The sequence below is a fragment of the Pelophylax lessonae genome (genome assembly GCF_965119305.1).
Source record: "Pelophylax lessonae genome assembly, chromosome: 12".
NCBI lineage: Eukaryota > Metazoa > Chordata > Amphibia > Anura > Ranidae > Pelophylax > Pelophylax lessonae.
In genome coordinates this window covers 24,194,673-24,200,482 of record NC_138779.1, presented here as the reverse complement: position 1 = coordinate 24,200,482, position 5,810 = coordinate 24,194,673, and positions in this window count along the sequence as shown.

The window sequence follows — 5,810 nt, the reverse complement described above, 5'->3', positions numbered from 1 at the left end:
CCAAATGTCGGCCACCCTGAAGAAAGGTACGCACTAGGGAGTGTGTGGCCAAAGGTCACTGGAAGAGGACCGCCAAAGCCGACATCTGGCCCTTAATACTCAAGGACAATTTTTGTTCAAACCCCCCCCCCCCCCCCGTTTAAGGAAGGTTAAGATCTGAGCCACCGACAAGGAGGAACCCGTAGAGAGACTCACACCACGCAATGTACATCTTCCACGTATGATGGTAGATCGTCCTAGAAGTAGATTTCCAAGCTTTTAACGGGTAGAAATCACAGACTCCGATAAACCCCTATCCTTCAGCACCTGGCGTTCAACAGCCAAGCCGTCAAAGCCAGCAAAAGTGGTCTTGCTGCCCCCCCCCCAGGACCAAGGGTATCCAAAAGGCACTACAAGAAAACAACAAGAGGAGGGCGCCCCGACCTTATGCATTACCACTTAAAAGTTTATTAAAATCTAAGAAGGGTAGCGTACAATATACTCACAAATGTAGGATATGAACAAGCATATAGGAAATGTGCACCGCTCGCTTCCAGGACACTACTCTACTGCAGGATAGAGTGATGGCATCCTCAAAACCTGATGTGGCTTACGCGTTTCAAGAGAGGACCCTCTTCCTCAGAGCCAAAAATAGCCACTGACCCACCATGCACTCCTAGGAAGTTATATAGCCAGTGTGCACCGCCCACACCACTCTGCCCCCGCCCTGGGAGGAGCAAAAGGTCAGGGACAGGTGTAGGAGAAAAACTGGGGTGCGTGTCCCAATGGTCAGGTGCATGCAATAGAAGATGTTCATAATATGGCAATAGCACTGCGTGCAAACAACCAAGGATAGCATTGATGGTAATGGCCCAAAAAGTATAGTAAGGATTGTGATCTCCAGGTTTTCCACCAGAGCAGGAGGAGACTCCGCTAGCAGAAGGAGATCATCCAAGTAGCTATGTACCCCCGTTGGCGTAGCAAGGCTAGCATCGGAGCTAACACTTTTGTGAAGACCAGAGGAGCAGAGGCAAGACCAAAGGGTAACGCCACAAACTGATAATGCTCATCTCCCACAGCAAAGTGGGGAAAACGCTGGTGACTGGCACATATTGGAATGTGAAGGTAGGCATCCTTGATCTCAATAGAGGCAAGGCAATCTCCCTGACGCAGGGATGCCACCACCGTTTGAATGGACTCCATTCTGAACTTCTGTACCCACACAAAGCAGTTCAGCAGTGAACAGGTTTGAGTAAAACCCCTGAGAAAGTTCCGAAGTCTGAACTGGGACAATCACCCCCTGAAGGAACAAATCTTGTACCGCCTCAAACAGACCCTGTAAGCGGTCCGGGGACAGGCGCAAGTTGGAAGGAAAAAACCTTGCCGGGGGATAAGAGCGAAACCCGATCTTGTAGTCGGACCGAATGACTTTGTGGACCCACTTGTCTTGCACTAGAGAAAGTCCACGGGTCCGGAAACCAAAGATGTCCCCCCCACCCCCGATACAGGTGAGGGCGTACCTTTATGCTGAAGGAGCCTTGTCCATGGGTCTGGAGAAGCCCGATCTTGGCTTGCCAGACCAGGTTCATTTGGATCCTCCTGAAGAGGCCCTGAAAGGTTTCAATCCCTTGTCAATAGACCCTGAGGAACGAAAAGACTTATAAGCTGAGGAGGGCCCTACGTCTACTACGAGGTTCCCCTGCCCTTCGTAGCCTGTGGAAGAAAAAGTACTCTTCTCCCCTTTGAGACCTTTAATTTTGTCATCCAGGGTAGCTCCAAACAGACGATCTCCTTGGAAAGGAAGATCAGTCAAAGCCAATTTTTTTTTAAGTCTGATCCACAGACCAGCACTTGAGCCAAAGGACCACCGCCAAAACAGAGGAAAGCCATCAGGGAAGCCGCATCCAAAAAGGCATCACAGATAAACTGCAGCCCCTGGACCAGCTGGTCCGCCAGCTCGGCAAAGGCAGGGGGGAGCTGTTCTCCCTCCAGGTCACAGTGTCTAAGAGCTTAGCCCACTCGGTCAGAGTTTGCACCACTAGGGCAATGTGAATGCCGGCCTCATTGCAGAAGTGCCAGAGTGTACATATGGCGGGCCACAGCCTCTGCCTTCCGGTCAGCCGGATCGTTAAAGGCCAGGGGCTCTTCAAACGGAATTATGGTTACCTTGTTTAATATGGAAACAGGGGGGTCCACGACCAGCGGCACATTCCACTTCTTAAAAAGGGGCTCCTCATAGGGGTAACGCCTAGTAAAGTGCTTAGGGACCCCACACTTTAGCGCCAATTCTGTCAAAATAGGCAGGGGAAGGAAACCTCTTTGCCGCTCTGGATGGCTTGTCAGTGCCAAAGGGTACCTGTGCCTTTGTCGCAGCTTCAGCTGCATCCTCCATCTTCAGGGTTTCACGCACAGATACAATCAGTGCATCCACCAGACCCCACAAAAAAGTGTAAAACACTGCAAAGAGACAACCCCCACTGTGCTGGTAGCACAACCCGGTCGCCAAGCACAAAGCAAGCAATCCTCAGCAGAGAGGGAGAGGACCCCACCAGCAGCTGTCAGGATAATCTACACTACACGTGCGGTGATCAAGAAGTAAAATGATCCAAAAGTCAGCACCAGGGAATGAAGAGGGGCTCCCACCACTGAAATCGTCGCCCAAAGGGCTCCACTGTCATGGCCGCCACTATTTTTAATGGCAAACAGCAGCAAAATGGCCGCCGGACTACACAAACATGGCCGCCGTGTATAGAACGCACAGGCTACAACAAAATGGCGGCCCCACGAGGCATACAGGGACACAGGATTGGGAGACCAGGCCTCAAGGACAGATCCAGGCAGGCCAGGGGACCCTGGCAGGAGGCCCCGCCAGGTACAACCTACCCCTCGCACAGTCGATCGTCCAGACGCCAGCGGCGCATCCCCCCGCCCCCCCCCCCATCGCCAGTCAGCGCCCTGCCCCCACCCCTGGAAAGTGGCCAGACCACCCAAACAGCCCCAGACTATGTGGAAAGGGTTGGGGGGCATGATGAGGGACTCGGCAAGGGGGAACCTGGGGTCTGACTGTCCCAAGGAGGGGCCCACGTCCACCAAAAAAGCCTCCAGGGGGAGGGGGGGGGGGGGACAGCTACTCACCGTACCAGGTGGGCACCACTCCAGATGGAACCCCCTTCATCAAAATGGGGGGCTGTCGGTCAGGAGGAACGCTGCAACTCGGGCCCAGACCCACTCATATGTGACCTCACGAGACGTTCAACTCGCAGGCCAGCCCCCGTCCAGTGGGGCTGTCGCAACCGACCTAGCACGGAGCTGAGGTCTACGCTCGCTCGCTGGCCAGACTGGGGTGACCACTGCATCTAGTTTAACCAGCCCCTTGCCCAGTCCAGCAGTTGATTGTAGATCTCACAGGAAAAATCCAGGCGGAATAAAATTCCTATCTAAAAATTTGCCAGGACCAGAGATCCCAGCAAGGAACTAGGTCCTTACTCCTGACTAGGCAGAAAAAAAAAAAAAAAAAAAAAAAAAAAAAACTTGAGTGGCTATAGCAGAGAGGGAGTATACCCCCTGGGACTGCCCTTGGGTGTCCTTTATGAATTTAGTTCTGTATCCTTCAATAAACTAGGAGGAAAAGAATTGTATAGCAGATTTACTTTAAAGTGGAGTTCCACCCTAAAATGATACTTACCTCCATCTTCTCGCTCCGGGTCACCTGAAAAACAAATGGATAATCGCATTTTTTTTTTTTACTTACCTCGTAGAGAAGAAAATATACTTACCTTACTTCCTTCTTCCTCCCCTCGGCAGCCATGGCCCGTCGTCACTTCCTGGCTTTGCAATGATTCCCAGGAATCATTGCGCCTCCACCGGCCCAGACGTCAGTTCCAGGGGGGGGGGGGGGGCGTCATTCCCTTCTAAACAGCTTCTGGGCATGCCCAGAAGCTGTGGAGGGATGATGCACGCGCACCGGAAGTGACGTCGGGGCCGGTGCAGTGCATCGTGGGACCAAAGAAGACGGAAGAGGACGCAGAAGAGGATCGCGCTGGCTTCAAGCTGCCCACACCTGAGATGGCAACGCTGGACAATACTTTTTCAAGGTAAGTATTTGTCCTAAAAAGGTAAGTGCAACCCGGGACAGATCAGAGGCTAGCCATTGTGGAATGTACTAACCCCGACTGTCCCGGGGGTATTTTTATTAAAAAAAAGTATTCCAGGGTGGAACTCCGCTTTAAAGCTGAACTATTGGAATTAAACCTCATTAATAGTTAATAAATGAGCCAAGTGATGGTCTTTAACTACTAGAATCTGTGGATGCGGTTATAAACTCTTAAAAGCTAGGAGACACTGGAATGATTTACTAAAACTAGAGAATGCAAAATCTGGTGCAGCTGCGCATGATGAAAGCCAATCAGCTTCAGGGGTCGGGATCTGTGGTGTCGGTGCAGGTGGAGGTTCTGGGCGGTGAGCTGGGCTCGGGGAGGATGGATATCGGCAAGCTCTGAAGGAATTCCATGCTAACAGAAGTTTGTATCCGGCAACTTCAAGTTGCTCCTGGGGAGTAACACACCAGCTTCAGCATGCAAGGAAATAAAGCAGTGGACTGGGCATGCAAAATTTGAAACTGTTTGTTTAGCTGTATTGCGTAGTGAACTGTGATGCACCAGTAGCGGAGTGTTAAAAGGATGATATAGCGAGGGCGGGGGGGACATCAGTGAATGGACGTGGAGAAGGCACAAACACCAGTACACTTACCTAAAAGTGATACACCCCTGTTCAAAGCGGTAAGATTTATGGTAAGTGTGATACCAGGTGGGGGGCACAAGTGGAGACACCAAAGCTCACTGCATACTGAGACACTTCTATTCTATTGTGTTGATTCACATCAATGACACTCCATGGATAGCACTACAAGGGCCAGCAAGCCCAGCAACAATTTTTAAGGGAACCACATTTTTGAAATTTGAGTTTAAGAACACAAACTATTTGCATGAATATTTAATATATTTTGAACACTCTGCACTTGCACTTTATTGCATTTTTTGCAAGTTGTTTTTGTCCTTGCGATAATTTGCACTGGTTTGCGATAATTTGCACATTATTATAAGGATTTGTATGATCAATACGGTCATTTTTATATGATTTTTGTATGACACTGTTTAGCACTTTTACAGTATCCAATTAGTCACCAATTACGTTGGGAGATTTGTCACAATAATCAAAGGACTCACGGTATTTACAACCAGCACAATTGAAGGCAATACTTAGGGCAGCGCCTCGACCCAATACCTCATTTTTTAATCAGCTTCAAACTTCAGCTGGTACAATTAACCTTTGATTAAAAAAAATAAAACAAACACTGGAAGCGGATTGGTTTCCATGCAGAGCTGCACCAGATTTTGCACTTTCCAGTTTCAGTAAATCGCCCCCACTGTGAGGTCAGGCAGTTGATAAGGTAACTTTCACTCTCTGGGAAAAAAAAAAAAAAAAAAAAAAAAAAAAACACGGTCACAGGCAATGTAAGTAAAATCAAGGAGTCGGTATTTTGGGAGAACATGCAACGTGCTCAAAAAGATCCGGAACAGAACTTTCCCCAAAGTGATGTATTTATTTACATATAATAATTATGTTACAAATGGCTTAAACATTCACATTGTTTTATATATAATCACTGTGATGGCCTCAGGGCCCAACTCTACATTTTTAACTCTGGTTACTGCCTACAATCATTTGAAGAGTATTAACTGTGAAAGGATTTTTGTGAACATGAAGTATTCTTCATGATATAACAAAATATATATTACCAAGGGCAACAAGAAATTTAAAATTCATGCACA